General features: G+C 45.4%; 1 long non-coding RNA gene across 1 annotated transcript; it reads right to left on the reverse strand.

Annotated features, from left to right (window-relative positions):
* Positions 1-11,815: 11,815 nt before the first annotated feature.
* LOC147657842 (uncharacterized) lies at positions 11,816-16,465 on the reverse strand. Its single transcript, XR_015291707.1, has 3 exons — positions 15,948-16,465; positions 12,503-13,050; positions 11,816-12,407 (listed from the first exon to the last, which is right to left on the reverse strand). It is a non-coding gene; the product is annotated as an uncharacterized LOC147657842 (long non-coding RNA).
* Positions 16,466-19,687: the final 3,222 nt, after the last annotated feature.

The following is a 19,687-nucleotide window of genomic DNA, read 5'->3' on the forward strand; positions in this document are numbered from 1 at the left end:
AATTGTATGGTCGAAACTTTGGGATTCGATGATTGTCGCGAGGCGAGCGTCGAATCACGGGAATCGAGACGGTCGGTCGGCGTAGCGCGTACACTGGTGGATGGCCCGCACTCGCGTGTCACAAAACGGCGACGCGATCGGTGCGCGCGTCGCGCAGGAGCGCGCGAGCGCAATCGACGCCAGGATCCGGCCCGGCTTCCCGCGTACGATTAACGGAGCGGTGGAGCGACATCCTGTCCTTGGCGGATCCGTCGGCGAACGCGTTTCATCGCGAGCTTTCACGTTCCGCTGGTCTACGACGACGCGGACGACGACGAGCGATGTACTCGATTCGAGGAGGTAACGGCGAGGAGTGCTCGCGAGCGCAGGCGCTTCGTCGAAGCTCGTCGCTACCTATAGACGCGTGTGCCCTTCTCTGCCTTCCCACCCTCCCTCTCTCACTCCCTCTCTTTCCACCACCGCTCTCCTCTTTCACTTCGATTTCTTTCTCCCGGAGGCTCCCTCCCTCTCTCTCTCTCTCTCTCTTCCCCTCCCTTCTCCAATAACGGGCGACGAGGTACGACAAGCCACCACGGGATAACCTGCTCGCGCTCCGCCGGATTCGAGCAGATTGCCTTCCGTTCGGGCTTTCGAAGCGCGCCAACGGCCAGCCTCGCTCACCCCCACTCGCTTCTCGCGCCTCTCGCGGGAGCAGCTGACATCCAGATTTCAGGTAACCGCACGCTCTTTATACTTGCCCTTCTCTCTCTCTCTCTCCCTCCCTCCGACCTTGTTCCAGTCTTTTCTTTTTCACCTTGCCGCTTCTCTCTAATTCTTCTCCTAACGACGATCCCCGATCGTCCTCTCTCGATCGAGCGAGAACACGTTATTACCAATCACCTCTCTCTCTCCAACTCACCCAATATATATATATATATATATTTAACGAATATCTCGCGCACTTTGTTGGTTTGACAGCTCGAACGAACACGTGATTCTTCTCGACACCGCGGTCGCGTTCTCATCCCCCTCGCGATAACGAGGGGAGGGGGGAGAAAGTCCACGAACGGGGAAAAATATAAGGGGCAAAAGAAACGGAACAACGGAGGAAGAAGAAGAAGAAGAAGAAGAAGAAGAAGAAATAGCAGCAATAATAGAAGGAGGGGAAGAAGAAGAAGGAGAAGAAGAAGAAGAAGGAGAACGATGTAACACGAGTACACGGGGTAACCTGTTCGCGGTCCGCCGGATTCGAGCAGATTGCCTTCCGTTCGGTGGCTCGAAGCGCGCCCAGACTAGCCTTACCCCCACCCTCCGAGCCGCTCAGGTGAGATCAAGATTTAAGGCGCCGCGGCGGTAGCGCTCGCGAACACGAGCAGGAGGAGGACGAGTGGACGTCCACGAGGAGGAGGAGGAGGAGGAGGACGAGAAATACGAGTTCACGGAGCAAAGGAGGAGGAGAGAGAGAGAGAGAGGCGAAGACGAGGCTTGCACGATTACGATCGGTCGGCGAGGAGAGGAAAGGAGGCGGTGGAGCACGGCTTAGCCGAAACGGGGGCGAAGGGGGGCGAAGCGAGGAGGATGCGAGCGTTCGGGGCAAGTGCGCACCCGACGCCGCGCATCTGAGCTTACCCAACGCCCACCGACCATTACCGGCCCGATCGACCAATTGGGCGAACCGGTGGACGCCCACCGATCTCGCTCGTCGTCGCCCACGCCGAGCCCCCGGGGCTCACCCTTTCTTCCGCTTCCCTCGCCACCCGACCCTCCTTGTCCCTTCCGCGGACCGGATCGATTAATTCCCGAATCGGATGTCGATGTCGGATGCCGGAATCGCCGATTCCAACGATTAACCTGCCTCGATACTCGCCATCGCCATCGGTACATCGTCGATTAAGCACTTTTTCCACACCTCGCATCCGGAAAATGGGATGGATTTTCGTTTCGAACCGGTTTGTTTGCCTCTTTCCTTCGCGAGGGATAACGAGGAGTCGAGCGAGTGTAAGTTTGTCCTCTCGATCGAGCCTATTTTTTCGAGAGTTTCGACTGGTCTCTTCGTTTTTTACACTTTTCAGATGATTAGCGATTGACGGCTAACTGGAAACCGGGCGGCATGGGAAAATCGGAGCGCGGTTATCCGCATGGCGGCTCTCGTTTGCGTGGCGAACACGCGTGTTTCCTGTTCCCCGCGCTTTTCGTTTGATTTTCTCCCTAGATTCGATGAAAAAGATACCACTTAACCAATTTTTTTCTTTTTCGGTTTTATAGTTAATAGAACCTCTCGTTTAAACGAGGTGTCGGTAAACCGAGAGATCAACGCAACAGTTCGATGACACGGAGAGGAAGAAGGAGAGGATCGTTTCGAAGATTGCACCAGCCTGAAGGGTAGCGATATTATATATATACGTACGAAGATCCGTATAAATCGCGGAGAAACGATTTGCCAGGCAATTCCTCGTTCACTTCCGTGGATGCACGCAAAGTTTCTCGGACCAGTGTGTCCTTGCCGAGGCCAGGATCGTTAATTTCGTTTGGTTGCGTGCACGATGCGCCTAGCCAACGATTCCTTTTTCCAAGCTGAACGAATGCGACTTTTCTTTCCACGCTCTTCACGATATATACACGCCCTCTCTCCACCATCTTTGACGCGATCGTCATTGCCGGCTGGCAGTTTTCGGTTACGATCGGTTAAGAGAAAATTGGTGGGTGCTCGCGAGCAATGCCGTGGTTTGCTCGTATTTTTAGCCCGATACAGGAAGAGGTTTACCTTCGAAGTCTGTTCACGAGCGCGAGTCACGCGCGCAAATCGAGGCAAGGCAAAGGAAGAAGGAAGGCAGCCAATTCGATGCAAATTCTTTCTCCTCGCGTGTTGGTCTCCCGGCTACGGTAAAAGCGGATCGATCCTTCCTCTGCCACCCCTTTGGAACAAGTTCCAAAGTATCGATCTCGAAATACGAAGTACCTTTTCTCTCTACTTTGATCCCGCCTTACGTTTCTAAACAATAACTGCGCTTATAAAAAACGTACCTCGTTAAACGTTCCTTACTACTCTGGCTAGCGAATTTTCTGAAAGTTTTCTCTGAAAAAGCGATACCTTCGTTCGTACAATCGTAGTTCGTTTTATTTACCATTTATTCAACCGATTTACTTTTTGCCGTAGTGTAAACAAATTTCACTTTTTCAGAAATTGCGAAGCGTTAACATAAGAATCAGTTTTGATTTCGCAAACTGGGCAAACTCGGTACCCATCCTATTAAAAGTTGAAACAATGTGTAATTTTTGAGGAATTCTATCGATGCGGTAATAAGAGGAAGAACGCGAGGACAATAGCTGCGTGACTTGCACGCTCTGTCAGAAAAGAACCACGGTCGGGATTTCGGTTCTCGTTTGTTTTCGGCCCTCTCCCCAAATCTGCTAAACGATGTGGTCACAGTAATTTAGCCATTGACCGCTAAACTGCCTTCCCTCGAGGGTTTAAAGTCGAACGACCCCTCGAAACTATGCGGAAGAGAATAGCGCTCTTTCAAACACCTGACGCGAACGAATCCTTTCGCGTTTGAGGGAACGAGACGTGAAACGAGATCGAAATCTAAACTCGAATTCGAGCCCCGTTTCGACTTAAAAAAACAAACCTTCGTTCCTCAAACCATTTTTCCACAAAAAATATGTAGATTTTAATAGACCTGGAAGCATGGCATCGACCGAACTTCCAATTTCCTTCCCACGAAGCCATTCACCCCGCCATTCTCTCGAATGCGAAAAAATAATCGAAAAAGAAAGAATGAAAGAAAGAAAGAAAAAAAAGCGAGACGACCACCGAGACCACTCGAGAACTCGTTACTAATTGAATCAAGAACGCGTTCCTTTTTCACGCAATGCGCCACGCGACTTGCGCGGCTGTGCTCTTTCTTCGAGCAAGGGTATTGTCTCTGCTTCGAACAGAGAGAGAGAGAGAGAGAGAGAGAGAGAGAAATATATATATCGCGACGATTAGCCGGGGGAGTGGCACACGTAGCACACGAAGGAAGATTTATCGCCAACACTTTGCATGGTCGTCCGAGCTCGTCCACCGCGAGGCACCACCACTGTTACCGCTATCGCTATTACTAGGCGGGGGATGCAAGGGGAGGGCGACGGCGATAAATCATGCGACAGGAATGATTCGGCTAAATTGCTGCTCGCACGTATCCGCGCTCGAAACTGCCCCTCGGTGCGCTGTCGGTCGCGCCACGCCGGAAGGGAGAGGAGGGGGGAGGCAGTGAGGGGTGGTGAGTTGCGCGCAAATCCTTGGTGCCCTCCCTGCTCGACGTCCGTCACCCGCGTCACGCACGCGTCCGAGTGGCCATTGGTCTATTGATTTTGCCGCCGGGGGCTGTTTTCGCGTCACCCTCTTTCCGGCGGAGGGGCGTGTCGACGCGGGAGGCGGAGACGGTGGCCGGCGGAAGGGGTGGGGCGAGCGCTGCGACGATTGGCCGCCGTGATCGCAGCGCGCGGCGGCCGGCCGCGACGACCGCGAGTCCGCGGCCACGAGTTCCCAGCCTCCTCGCCCGTCTCTCTCTCTCTCTCTCTCTCTCTCGCTCTGGCCGCGATCTCTTACGCCCGAGGAGAGGATCGAGAGGATCGGTAATGTCGATTCTCCCGTCGATCCCTCCTTTTCCATCGCATCGCGGTTTTTCAGAGAAACGGTGACGCTTTTTCTCGACACGAACCGCCATTGAAACAACGCGCCCCCTCGAGAAAGAAATAAAATGCTCTTCGTTCGTCATCCCCGATGATACGATGTTCGATATTGCGCGATATTACAAATTTGCAATAATATTTATTCGACCGGATTGCTGGTTAAAAATGGAAAGCGCGATGCCAGTGCTCCGCTCCTTGCTCCGTGCGTTATGCGTTACCTCGAGGCCACGATCGGGAGGATACAATTCGAAATTTAAGGGAAACGGAACGATTTCACCGAGCGAAAGAAGGAACAAGAAGGAATAGGCTGTTAGACCGTGGAGATAGAGGAAAACGTCCCGAGTAAAAATTATGCGATCAACGGATTGATAGTTCTACACGGCCGCTACACGTATCGTAAGTAATTTAGCGACGGACGAGGAGAAGGGGGAGGGAGGGAGGGTTAATAAGCTAATTGCGATCCTCGCATAAGTTAGCCGTGCGACGCGTTGCAAACACGGCCGGCTACGGGAGCGTGAACCGCGCGTATTTGCATGGAATAAGCACGATGGATTCGGCGCTTAATTGTTCTGTCGCGGCAATTCTTCGTCCTTTGTTCCCTACTCGTGAAAGAAAACATTATGATCGGGGCAAGAAGCGTGTAACCGGTGCGCCAGCTCGCCTTTCCCTCAGGAAGTGCTTTTATCGCCCTCCCCAACTTTCTACCTCTCCTCCAATATCTATTCGCCGCGTATCATCGCGGCTCCTCGAAGCGAAAAAGTTACCACCATGATTCCAGCGAACGATACCCCGTTTTCATACCGACCTTCTCGACATTTACGCGATCTCGAGAATTTCGACGATGGTTTTCAATGGACGCTGCTCGCCCCTGCCTCGTCCATTTCGTGGCACTCTAATTTCTTCGATCGATTCGAGGCAAAAGGCGAGAGCCTCGTTCGCGATCCAGTTTTCAATCCAGAAAAAAACCACCTGGGCAGGCAAAAACCTGCGTTGGCAAAAGGCAGAGGACGACTTTGAACGTTCGTCCGTTTTTTTTCGGAGAACTTCCCAGGTTGGAGCGGTACACGCGAAGATTGAAGGCTTCGGGGAGCAGAGAGAACAAAAGGGGACACGGCATTCATTTCGTTTCATTGCGAGGGCGCACAAAAAGACGGGGGCCCGCCCTTCCGTTACGAGTCGGCTTTCCCTCGGCCATCCGCGGCCATGGAAACGGACTCGAAAGTCGCGACCGGATGCGAACGTGGCCGATTTCTCAATCCGCAACCGCTAATCGCCAGTTTCTCTTCTCCTTCCATCCTGCCCCCTCGAACACGAGAAATTTCCAATCGGTCAATCCCTCGTTTCGTTCGATATTGGTTAGGATTTAGAAGAATACACGAATGGAACGAGAGGTAAGAGAATTCGATCGAAATTTTCGAATTGATGATATTCCTTCTTATTATTTTCTGTTTCTTTAAATAGAGAGAGTCGGACGTCTCTCGATTAAATTGTAATAGTCGGTCGATTTGAATTTCAAAGCAGCAGCCTAAACCAAACGCTCTCTCCTTAATTTCTAATTTGCCGCAGACGGACGGACGGACGGACGTCTGGGGCTAGGAATTCGATCAACAGCGACGGCTGCTCGTAATCCTTTCGAACACGCGGCTATTGTCAGTCTGACGCGCGCCTAAATAATTCGAAGGCAACAGCTTTGGCTAATAACGAGGCCCGCGCTGCTCCACAGAAGCGGAAGAGGTAGCAGCAGCCGCAGCTTCGTATACTTAGGTGTTACATATTAAACGAGAAGGCCGTATCCCGAGGCAACCACCTGTGCGCATATCTAATACCATATAATAAGGGCTCATGCATATGAATTTCGATGGGCCAGGCGAGGCGGCCGCTATCGCGAGGAATCTATCGGCCCTTAGACCCGCGACCGTGCAACCCTTTTTCTCGATACATCTATGCGGAACATCGCGATAATGGCCCATCCTGCGCCCCATCCTTTCCTTTCGACTCCTGCACCTACGTAAACTGTCCTCGGGCTTGATTCGTGAACCGTCCGGAACACGCTCGTCAACGAAAAAAGACTCGAATTTAAATTCGTTGCGATACGTGAGAGAATGTTGTGCTTATCAAGATACCGCAAAAAAGAAATCGTGGAGTTAAAATACACGATTCGATCGAATTTATGATTGAAAAAAGAATCGTTTAATTCGTTGCTATATGTAAGAAAATGTAGTGATTACCGCGAAAAAGAAAAAGAGATCGTAGAATTAAAATGCATTCGAGGTAAATTCGATCAAGTTTATGATTGAAAAAAAGAATCGTTTAATTGCTATACGTAAGGGCGAATGAATGTTGATCAAATTTATGATTGAAAAAAGAATCGTTGAATTCGTTGCTGTACGTATTAAAATGTACTGCTTATCAAGATAAAAAGAAAAAGAAATCGAGGTAAATTCGATCAAGTTTATGATTGAAAAAAGAATCGTTTAATTGCTATACGTAAGAGAATGTTCAAATGATGAAATTTATGATTGAAAAAAGAATTGGTTTAATTGGTATACGTAAGAATATGTAGTGCTTGTCGAAATATCGCAAGGAAAAAGAAATCGTAGAATTAAAATACACGATTAAATGTATGATTGAAGAAAGAATCGAAGAAAATTTAATTCGTTGTTATATGCAAGAGAATGTTGTACTTATGAAGATAAAAGAAAAAGAAAAAGTTATTCGATCGAGAAATCGTAGAATCAAAATACATTAAATTTATGATCGAAGAAAGAATCGTTCAAATACGTTGCGAATAAATACGTAAGAGAATGTCGTGCTTATGAAGATAAAAGAAGAAGAAAAAATTGTTCGATCGAGAAATTATCGTAGAATTAAAAATACACGATGAAAATTTGAACGATTGAATTTGGACACGATTCGAGAAATATAGTCTCTCAGATGCGTGATAAGTAAGGACTAGGCGTTCCACCAGATCTTTCATTCCTTTTTATGTAACAATTTGCCTACTTGCCGATGGACGCTCGCACAAAGAATAGCAGTCGGACGTTCTTTTGCCGTGTGGATGCGTATCGCGAGGAAGAGATACGGCCGAGGTAATATCCGTGGAGAGACTTCTTGTGTTCTTACGGTGTAATAAAGACTGGGCAAAGAGGGACAGATGCGCTCGCGCTGGCAGACGTGGCGATAAATTCTTCCAACAGTCGATTCTTCTCTCGATCGAAGCGCCAGCGCAAAAACCCTCGGCCGGTGATTTCAAAGAAATCAATTTCGTCGAGCACGATGCCAGAGTGCATTAGGATTAGTAAACATTCCTCTCTTACGAATACCCTCCTTCGATATCTTATTCTCGTCGCGCACCTTTCATCGTAAACAGAGGGGGGAGGGGGGGGGGGGGGGAAAGAAAAGTCCCCACGGAAAGAAAGACGTCCGCTCGAAGAAATTACTGGAAGGAGCAGCGTGTCGGCCCATCCGGTCGGTATTATTAATTAATAAACGTCCGTCTCTCCGCGACGTCTGCGTCCAATGCATCGTCTCGACGCGTACGCTCGACACGTCCGGACAGATGCTTGCTCGCAGGCGGTCTCTTCATTCGCGATCTCCCCCGTCCATCTGTTTCACCGTGGCCGGGTCTCCAAGACGCCAAGATGAAAAACGATGTCCGTTTCCCCGATCAATTCCGCAATTTGCATATCTATGCGCGTGCCGCCCGATTTCTGGAACAAACAACACCGTAATAAACGGAACCACCTATTCGCTTGCGATAATCGGCGACAACGAATTTCGAACTTGTTCCTCGAACGAATGTTTCCATCGAAGCCGTCGTGCGTTTTCTACGTTTGATAGATGACGCACGCATCTATCGATCGATCGATCCCTCTATCGATCCACGCCTGGAGCAACGTCCGTGCAACGCCGCCCGATCGCTTGTCGCTTCCCGACTTCTCGTCGATCCGTCATTTTCACCTCGTTCTCTCCCTCTCACGCGCGCTCACTCTCGGCCCCGGTGATGAACGAGAGAGAGAGAGAGAGAAGGGGTTGAGAAAGGGAAGGAAGAGATGGAGCGAGACAGGGGGAACGGAGGCAAGTCGAAGGAACACCTGTGCCAACTGGGGCGCAACCGGGCCACAGACGGATGGGCAAAACAGGTGGGCCGTCACGCCGGGATTCTTCGTCCTCTCGTGGCCCCGAAGGCGCTCTCTTTAATTCATCGATCTTCGCCCAGGCGCCACGATTTCTTTTCCCTCCGCACTCGTACTCTTCTCCTGCGATTCGCTCTCGTTTCGTATTTCGTTACGATTTTTTCTCTTTCTGGAAATTATTTTCCTCCCAATTTCGCGTTTCCAAATTCTAGATCGGGTATCGTGACGAGAGATCATCCTGATTGTTTCCCTTTTCCCGTCTTCGAGACTTACGAAAGAGTTCTTCTTAATATCGTGAGTTAAGTTAAATCGCGTAACAGAAACCGTTTCTCGAATCGTTGGAGAGGCAAACGTTTCCACTTATCACGCGTGCAAAGTCTCGGAGATTAAAAACACGGAGGGAACAGTTTAATAATATAATACGATATATCGGCGCGACTCGAAGATGACTCCGCCGAGTATAATTAACCGATTGCTTTACACGTTATATCTGGTTTCTGCACTTTGCTTATCTCCGTTTAAGAGGCTGTAACGAGCGTACGTTCGGGGAACTCGATTCCTCACCTTGAAAATCGAGACCGGGGCGGACAAAACCTGTACCCTGTCCGGGGAGGCCGCTGGAGAGAATCGATTTTTCTCCCGTATTTTAATAATTCGTCCCTGACTTTTCCCAACGAATTTTAATTTTCGCGTGCACGTTCCTCGTTATTTATGCAATTGTGCAGCTCGCATGCGGCGAATGGTAAACAGGGTAATCAGTTGGCAAAGGAAAAAGAAAAAAAAAACCCGCAGGCGCGGATAAAAATTTAATCGGGTGAATTGCAACTTGCAACTAATGCGTGTCTAACCGAGCGCGTGCGCCACGTAACGCTGGCTTGTCCAAGGAAAAACGTGGAAAAATCCTCGATTAGAGCGCAGTTGCTCCCAGATGTATGTGTGTGTGTGTGTGTGTGTGTGTGCTGCGTTAATTCGTAGGATCGATAACCCACTTACTTCTTTCCTAGCCTTTCTAGGAACGAGAATTTCTTACTTTCTTACCGCTTGGACGGACGATAATTTTTTGAAAAAAAATTCTATATCTCGAATAATACGTCAAGAATTAATAATAGTAATTCTCCAATAGGAAGAAACTGTCCATTTCGATCCGATCGCGCGGCTTACGGCCGAGATAATCCCGAGGAAACGGTATTGTTCCCTCCAATTAATCCTTAAGCTGATCGACTTCCTTCTGTTAATTAACGGGGTGGCGCGTACCTTTCGTGCTAAATCTTCCGTCCATCCCCACCTTCTCGTCCCTTATCTTTTTTTTTTCTTTCACAAACGATACGGCAACCCCTTTCCTCGAAGAAGAAGAAGAAGAAGAAGAAGAAGAAGAAGCGAAACGATGGAATACGAAGGTGGCTGTTGATCGGTGCTCAAAGGGGAGAGGAGAACCGGTGCTCCCGATAAATCATAACATCGATGATGCATCGGCCACGTCCAGAATCTCTCCACCTTCGTTTCCGGGCCGCGGGCGGGGAGGCGATATCACCTGCCGATATTCGGCGGCCTACTGGTCTCGCACGCGGCACGCTACCTGCGGTCGTCGCTCGGTAAGCGTCGAAACCGCGGCCAGATGTTCACCTCGAGCGGCCAAGAGGAGGTGGCGGAGATCGCGATCGAACACCACGAGATACACCTTATCGGGTATGTACAAGAGGATGACCAGCTGCGTATTCACGGCTCGTATTTATCTCCTCTCTCATCTCCTCCTCCTTAGCTATAATAACAACAACCTAATTGCACGTTGTATCGTTGTTGCCAACTTTTTTCCGCCACAAGATTTTGGGAAGCCAAAAACTGCCACTCTCTTTTCTTCGATTCCGCGGAACGAATTAACGGATCGGGATCGGTTGGATCCCGACTCTCTCTCTTCGTTTGTTCGCCGCGAGCTTCGAGTTTTTATTCCTCGAGAAGGAATTCTTCTCGAGCGAGAGAAACGTTTTCGTCGAACGGTTAACTATCTATTAACGGCGACGCTTTCCGCTAAATGCTATCTCTAATCTTTTGCCTACACGCAACGCTGGCAGCGGATATCACGGCGGCCCAGCGTACCGGCAAAAATCGCGTAAAATAATCGCGCGTACTCGGCCCAGATCCGGCGCGTCGAATTTATCGATCTGTCGATCTCCGCATAATGAGCTAATCGGATGTTATATTGTTTGCCGCCAGCTCCTACGTTCCTCGAGTTATATACACACACACGTATGTATATATATATATATACGCTTCACGTAAGGAATATACGTGCAAGTAAGCCGATTCGAGGGGAAGAGAGAGAGAGAGAGAGAGAGTGGAGGCGAATTAAATCGAGAAAGCTCGGAGGAGTGGCGAGGGGGAGAGAAAGAGAGAGGGGGAGGGCGCTTAACAGAAACCAGCAGAACGAGCGGAAAGAAGGAACGGAGCTGTCTGAACGGAAAGGGTGAGAAGGAGAGAGAGGGTGGAACAATGAGAGGAAGTGAAGGTCCAACGAGTGCGGCTTCTTTCCATTCCCGATTGCCGTGCAACTTAAACCCGAGAAGATATCATCCGTCCCTCCATTCTCTCATCAACGTGGCCGTTAGGTGTACATCCAGAGATATATCTGCCCCCTCCCCCCTCCCCGTCTACGGCGATGCCCCTTGCATCGGCTCATTATCTCGATCGGCTTCGCCTAGCCTATGCATCGCGATGCCATTCTAAATTACGACCCTCTCTCCCTCTTGATTTCTCCATTTCTTTCCTCCCAATAACGGATCGAGATCCATTTCCACGATACGGCTACTTTCGCGGATACGGAGCGTGGTCTCGATCCTTTATTTTTTCGTTTCAAGAGCGGAGCACGATTCGATCAGACGATCGAGTGAAAATTCATTTCTTTTTCCCGGATACTGCCAGATTGGATTATTGCTCGAACGGATATCTCGTTACTCGCCGATAAAGTAAAAATAGGGTGTTGTTAAACCACGGTTACGTATATTCCCTCGACGAAATTGGCCAATTCGTAATTTCTACATTGTATTTATTTACATACGCTGTGAAGAACACGCGTCCCACTCCGGCAATTTGTATCAATTTAATTTCTGATTCTCGGCCGATCAATCTTGGAGAACCGTGTTGGATACCGGCGCACCTGCCACCTCGAAAGTAAACGCACGTCTCTCGTTGGGCTGAATCACGGCAGAGGAATGCGACGAGGGCCGTCAATTATGACGATGCGAATAATTTTCCAGAAAAGTCATTCTTCGTTCCACGAGACGACGAATGGTCACGAATCGCGCATCCGGCTCGACTGGATGAATCGGATCTCCCCAACCTCTTTGCGCCACCGGTGTATACAAAAGGGTATAATCAATTTTTCGAAGAACTCGTACCGACTTTCCCTCCTTCACAATGGGCTCGCGTGAAATCAACCGAGTCGAAGGTTTCGCGGAAAACATATGGACGGGCAATTAGCACGCGGATCCTGTACCATCGTCCTGTTCGTAATAGCCAGTTCGTAAGTTGTCCAGCTCACGCATGCTGCACGGCCTATGCGTGCGTGGCTATGTGCGTGATGGGTCTCGCGTCCAAGGGAATGTCGAATAGCGCGAATACCTACGAATGGAAAATGCTAAATCTAAGCGTGTGTGTGTAGAGAGAGAGAGAGAGAGAGAGAGAGAGAGTGGAAAATTTATCAGGGCTTTGCGAACCTTTCTTCTTATCGAACCGAAGCGGTGGAATCGAAGGAAGCATGGGAAATGCGTGTTGCATGAGACGGATATCACGAGAAGAGGCAGTGGAAACAATTCCCAAGGCAAAATGAGGAGAGCAACATATGTAAGTAGCGAGCGGGAAACAAAGCGATCGGAGGCGAGCCGGGGCGAATCGAGGCGAGTTGAAGCGACGGTACGCCGCGCGTAAGTGTGCGTAAACGCTTGTAATAGGCGGGGAGGGGCATACAGCAGCTGGCGTCAGAGTGACAAGATCTAAAATTAGAGTGGTTGTGTTGCGTGTCGATCGTCGCATGCGCTTATCATACGCCCCCTTCCGGCTTCGCCTTATTTTCATAACTTCTTTCAATTCTTCCTCCTCCTCTGCCTCCTGTCGTGCTTCTCTCTCTCTCTCTCTTCGTACGTTTTCTCTTTCGCCATACGCGCTTTCTCCTTCTATCCCTCAAGTATCATCGTTTCTCTCTCTCTCTTCATCCAATTCTCTGCTCGTTCTCGTTTCTGGTCTTTTCCGTTCAACGGGTTTCCGCCTGAAAAAAAAGAGAAACCGTGAGAAGGAGATCGATGATCGAGGATAGACCGCGGACTCGTCGATGGGGAATTATTATTACGTTCGCGGTGAAACCGAAAAATGTCGACGAATTGAAAAGGACGCGGGCGGCAAAAGATGTGTTACGAGACGAGCAATCGTGGTGTACTTGCACGCACGTTCGAAAGTGGGTCTGTTTCGGGAGAGAACATTCTTTTGCACGCTATCTTGGCCTACTCTCGTTCGCCAAAATTTGTTGCTCGAACGTTATCTTTCCACGAGCGCATTAGAACAAGTAGCGTTCGATCATTCCAACTTATTTAAAACTTACTCGACTCTATATATTTACACCGTATAACACTATCGCGGCTACATTTTCTTCTTTCCCCGCTTCCTTTCATACGCGCTTATACAAATCGATGAAACATCTGTGGTAAACGAAGCAGGTCTCGGCAGAAACTGAGCGCGTGCATAGGAGAGAAAACTAATGGCCATGGCGCGCGTATGTCCACCTGTAATTTAACATAAGTACGAGACCGTAGGTCGTTGCAACCGCGGCCGTTTGTGCGCGCCATGTAGATAAGTGCAGGCTGCCTACTTTATGCAACCGCCCACGTCGTTTCGTGTGTCGGGTAAAAAAGTGCCGGAGGATTTAGGAGCGTCACGCCGTGAACGTTGCGAAACCGTTTCCCTATACCCCACCGCAAGGACGTGAAAACGCTGTGGAAATTCCTGCTCGTTGTTGTTCGCACAATTCCATTCAGCTCTACCCGCGCGTACGTGCCTCGCACGTAATTTTTCCGATGAAACAGCCATCACCTTACGTTCATGGCCCCCGCTGAATTCTAATCTTTCCACATACGCGTGTATAATAAAATATATTCGACGAGCGTAAAAGAGCGTAAAAGAGGTAGTTGTTGCTCTCCTTGCAAAACTGTCGTACTTTTTCTTCGGGGGAGAACCGTTTGTCCGGATAAGTGCGCAATCCGAGGGCAATTTAGAGATGTCTCGATAGAGGGTAATTGCTATTCCGTGGGAGCCGAAGAAACGGTGAAATTATAGGCCGTGTCTAGCGCGATTCGGTTCGAGCGTGTGTATCGCCGGTGACTGTATATCTTCACGCGTCGATGAGATCCGACGCTAACGACTTCGCCGCGGAAGAAAACGTTTCTGACCTGTAGACAAACCCGTGGAGGAAGGGAACAGATGCACTCCGTCTCCACCTATTATCCTTTTATCGGCGGATCCATGGGTTAATTAAGGATGCACTTATTCCCAGTTGGCGGAAGCTCTTCCCACTTTCGAAAGGAGCGAGTAAACAAGAGAGTAGTAGTGGTAGTAGTAGTAGTAGTTGTTTATCGCGACTCGATCGCGTGCCACCACGCTCCATATCGTTTTATATTCGATTGCTACCGGCTCTCTTGTCTCATTGTTTCGTTGCTTTCCGCGTTTAAGGGCGGAAAGGGGGAGGAGGGGAAGAAAGAGCGGCGGTGGAGGAGAAAAGGCGATTTTTATCGGCGATCGTTGTCGTATTCGCGACAAGACGAACGTCGAACCTCGCCTCTGTCCCCGTTTTCACGTTTTATGCAGAAAGTTCGTCCGGTGTGCGCGAGCCTTCGATCGTCTCGTTTCCTGTGGCGGGTGCAGCTGCCGTGAAATCGCGGATCACGGCCGCGGTGTGAAATCGCGGCTGTCCTCGGCTGTCCCAACCTGCTCTCGTTTCGTGCGAATTTCAGCCGGTGTTTCGATCCGCGGTCCACGTGCCTTCTTTATTTTATTTTTTTTTTTCTTTTTCATGCGCCCGCCGATTTCTTTTCTCGCCTCAGCTTTCTCGAATCGGATGATGAAACGAAGGCAGCTGATCTCGAACAAAGGAAATGATATCGATATTTGCTTCTCACGCGTTCGAACGGTTTTTTTTTTCTTTCCTTCGTCGTGCAGATTTATCGAGCAATCAATCATGTAGACACGCGCTCATGTTTCATGCTCCTCTGTTTATTTTTTCAATTTCTACCATTGTACGAATCGTGCATTTCTTTGATATCTTTTTGTCTCTATACAATGCATCGTTCAGATTCGCAGCAATTTTTCAAAATCTTCAAAATGTTTTCATCTAATTATAGATATTACTGAAATTTTTAATTCCTTTTCGACGAACAAATTAACAGGTAACGTGAGTAATGAAATTCTTATTCCTACATGATATTCTCGTGTATCTTCGTTATAAAGATTTCAAATCAATTCAATAAATCTGAAAGAGAGAAGAAAAGAAGATAAGAAAACGAGTCGAACAAGATTTATTTGCGATACGTAGCGTAACGCACGAAGCGGGGAATCGTGTGTCCTTTTTGCGGACGGCGCAATCTCTCTGAGAATACAAGCGGGGATCGCTTACGCCGAGGAATGCGAGGCAAGCAGTGCAAAAGGGCGGTACATCTGCGCCGGCCAGCGAAAAGACGAGCGCGTGTATTTAGCGGTGTGCAGGTTGGTCGTGCACCGGGTTAAAAGGAGGGTGCATATCGCGAGATAGGATCGGCCGCGGTAGCCGCGTACGACCGGCTGGCCGAGATAAACATCGAGCCAAACGAACCTGGCCAACCCCTTTCGGCTGACTTTTCAACCACCTTGCAACGATTCGTATATCGCGACTGATCTACCTCTCCCTCGCATTTCGGCCCACTTTATATTGTATACACACACTATGTATGCGAACAGGGTCCAACGATATATCGCCATCTGTGGCTCATTAGCTTAAGCGGTACAAAGCGAGTAACGTGGTCTCTCGCCTTGCTTCGCTGCGCCTTACCACGTGGGCTCTCGAGAGCCCGCTCGAGTCCGCTCGTCTCGCCTCGCCTCGCCTATCACCGACCGCTTAACGGCCATTATACGGATTATTACCTTACTTCTCGAGTGGAAAACCGCCAACTGACGCCGTCTTGAATCCCAAAACGAACGAGGAAGACATTTTTCCATACGGCATTTCGACTTCTAGTTGATCATTCTTCGCTAACCGTTTCGTGGTTAAGGTATTGTCTATTCTTTCCCTTGGCTGAATCGATTTGCCTTTCTTCTTCTGCCTATATATATATATAAATAAATAAAGTTGAATGCGATGTCGAAGACCGACACACTTTTTAAGATTTAGTTTTTAATTTCACTGCTCGTTCGTAACAATCCGTATAATTGTTGCAATCGACATCGTTTCCAGTCGAACGAGGTTATGACGTATTATCGAATAATTACACCAACACACGAGTTTTAATTCGCAATGGTATTTATTAGTCGGATTAAAATCAAATAACGAAGTATTGACGCAAACGATGATTATATGATACGAGAAATAACAAAAATTCCGATATCTTAGTAACTTGATAACTATACACACACACACACACACACACACACACACACACACACACACACACACACACACACATATATATATACACATAATGCATGCGTGAACAAGATGCGCTGTTTCACGAAACTTATTAGCGATGCGCGCGCATCTTAATTAGTTTCGGAATCCTGTGACGTGAACACCCGTTTCTGTGAAAATTTATGTGATATTTGTTGTTCTTTGAAAATTCTGAGAATTTTTCGAATGTGACCAACCGTTCCAGTTACTTACGGAGCACAAAAGATAATGTCTGAAGATTGAATAAACACGGTAAGACTTTTTACGAAAATGTTTCTTTACCAAGCTTGCTTACGACGAAGTGACGCTTACGATAAAACATGGTGACAAGCGTTCAAATTACTTGTTGTGACTACAAACGTTTGAGAATGCTCAGGATATTTCTTCAAAATATATATTTGTAATTCTCTTTAACTTTTTATCTTTGAATAATCATAACTAGAAAAATTCGATAGCCGAGTAACTTTTTTTTCACTTGAAATGCTCGTAATTTTGAATAATTTTGAATAATTTTGATTTCGTTTTCTCCTAGGTGGCGCTGTCACTCGTAACAGGACGAGTCCATTCGAGAAGCGGAGACGCGAGTATGGTGATAATTTTTTTGAAATCAGTGGAAATTATGTGTGTCAGTTTAAAATACGATTCGTAAAGAGGACGATTTCGAATTGGAGTGCACGGCCGCCACCCACGCTGGTAAGAACACGAACAGGTAGGTAATACATGGTATACGGTGGCACAACAATAGTAGCGTCGTTGTCACAATGACAAGGGAACCGGTATTGAAAGGCAAATGAGAGGCAGCGTTGCTCTTCCTCGCCTTTTAGTTCATCTCCTTTCTGTCGCGCACCCACATCCGTTGCTTTTCAAGTAACACCCCAAAACACCTTACGCAAATTAATGTCGCATGCTAACAGGGTCTCGGTTCGAATGACCGGGACAACGAAGTGCCTAAGGACAGTTGGCTCGTCATCGTCTTTAATAATGATTCATCGCCATACGGCGCGACTAATTGTTTACCGGTCGTTCACAAGCAGCTTCTTCGCCGTGAATGTTTCTTCTGTTGTCGATACGGCTATGCATATGTATTTTCATGTGGCTTTCTCTTTTGTTTTCATTCTCTTCGACTGCTATTTCATGGCTCGTTTTTTTTGTTCCATTCGATTCCCTGGTTTCCTGTTTGCCATTTATTTTCTTTCTGGTTATAATATCTTTTATTTTCTGGTCTGATTCTTAATGTTGTAGCAATGCTGCAATATTTGTATATTCTAAATTAGATTTTAGATAATTATAAGATAGAAGGCATTCAGCTTTTATTTTTGTGTTAATTTTTGCAATAATGCATTAATGTTTTTTTTCTTTTTTTAATATATCTTTTTCTTATTATATAGCATTTCTATTATAAATTCTGTGCAGAGTAACTGCATTGCCAGCACTAGCAGTCTTGTCTCGCCATCTATCGTTAAATGCAAGATTTACTTTTATTTGTTACGTTTATCCAAGCATTTTATAAATAGTTTGTATTAATATTTTTGCGAATATATAGAATAATATGATATCCGTTTTTATGCTTAAACAATTTTTTAATATATTTGATTTTATTTTTTTTTTTGACATATAATTTTTATCATATACAGGAACCTATACTTTTTCTATATCTTGATAGAATTTATCTACTGTAGTTACATTGATTATTCTTGATTGACCACTGTCGGTCAATTCAATTTGTGATTCCTCGTAAAATGATATTTCGAATATTGTAACACAATTATAAAATTAAAAATTAATATACCATAGAACTGTGAATTTAATTTTTATTTATAAAAATAAATCAATTATATTTATTATTGAAATAAATTTTTAAAAGTAATAAATTAAAAATAAAAATTTAAAATATATTTTAATATATTTAAATAACAAATTATTGATTGTTGTAAATCCATTTATAACTATTTTATAATTATTTTTCGCATAAAATGACAATTAGAATATTTAAATAGCTATAAAAATTAATAATTTATAATAGTAATTAATAGAATAGTAAATTTAATTTTATTTTATAAGAATAAAGTGTTTACTTCTAATAATACTTTTTTTTAATTCTTCATTGGATAATGTAAAATAATGTAGAATCAATGTTTATTCGTTTATTAAAGAGTCAGTATTACTCTCAAAAGAATAAGATCATCATCCATCATATAATAATTATCTTTTCTTATTTCATTTAAATTTTTATTGATACAGAATCATTAGATATTTAAATTTCAAATCTTTAAAATTTTAATTATTAAAATTTATTAAAATTTTAATTTTTATTATTATTATTATTATACTATTAGTCTAGTTTCATCTTTTTTTAATTTTAATTTTTTTAAACAATCTGGACTTTATTTTAAATTGTATTATTTTGTTTTTTGTTACAGATGTTTTACGACTTCCATGATTCTTCTACATGCTGATGGCTTTTATGATAACTTCTTAAAGCTTGACAGTCTTTATGATAACTTCTTAGCAGCATCAATGATCTTCGCATCTAATGGTGAGTCACATGCACCTTTGTTCCTTCAATCATTTAATCATGTCATAGGACGAAAATTTCAAATCGACATAAATGATATTGTACACGTAGACTTTTACACGAGTGACACAAGTATTTATACCTGTAAATAACAATATTATTTTTGTTTTATTTATTGCACGTGCAAATTAAATCTTCTTGTATATTGCATTTTTGAATATTAATAATAAAAATTTTCTTTTTAATAATAATATTTTAAATTAGATGATTTTCAAATCATCAATCTTTAATATAAAGTTATTAACTTATTTTCTTACTTGTATAAAAATATATTAAATTTTATATGCAAGAAGATATTTCAGATAAGATAGATTTCAAAACAATAATTTTTGAACTTTTTTTATTTTTTAAAATATACTTTAATAAAGAAATTGTCTGAGATTATTTCTATTAATAATTAATTTAAAATCATTATTTTATTTTGTACTTAGTAAAATAACTTTCCATGATTATTATTAATTTTTTTGATTATTATTTGTATTAAATTTTTGATTTATATTTCTCTTTTTTTTATTTTTAAATTCTTATTTCATTTCTTTCTTACGTTTTAAAATGTTCCTTATCTTGAAAGTGTCATTTTATCTTTTAAATTAATTTTTTGTCCTCGCTCCATTGTACTTTTTATCATATTTTTTTATAGTCAGG

The sequence above is a fragment of the Apis florea genome, unplaced genomic scaffold (assembly GCF_048593485.1).
Source record: "Apis florea isolate Af1SG1 unplaced genomic scaffold, ASM4859348v1 contig_2495_pilon, whole genome shotgun sequence".
Classification (NCBI taxonomy): domain Eukaryota; kingdom Metazoa; phylum Arthropoda; class Insecta; order Hymenoptera; family Apidae; genus Apis; species Apis florea.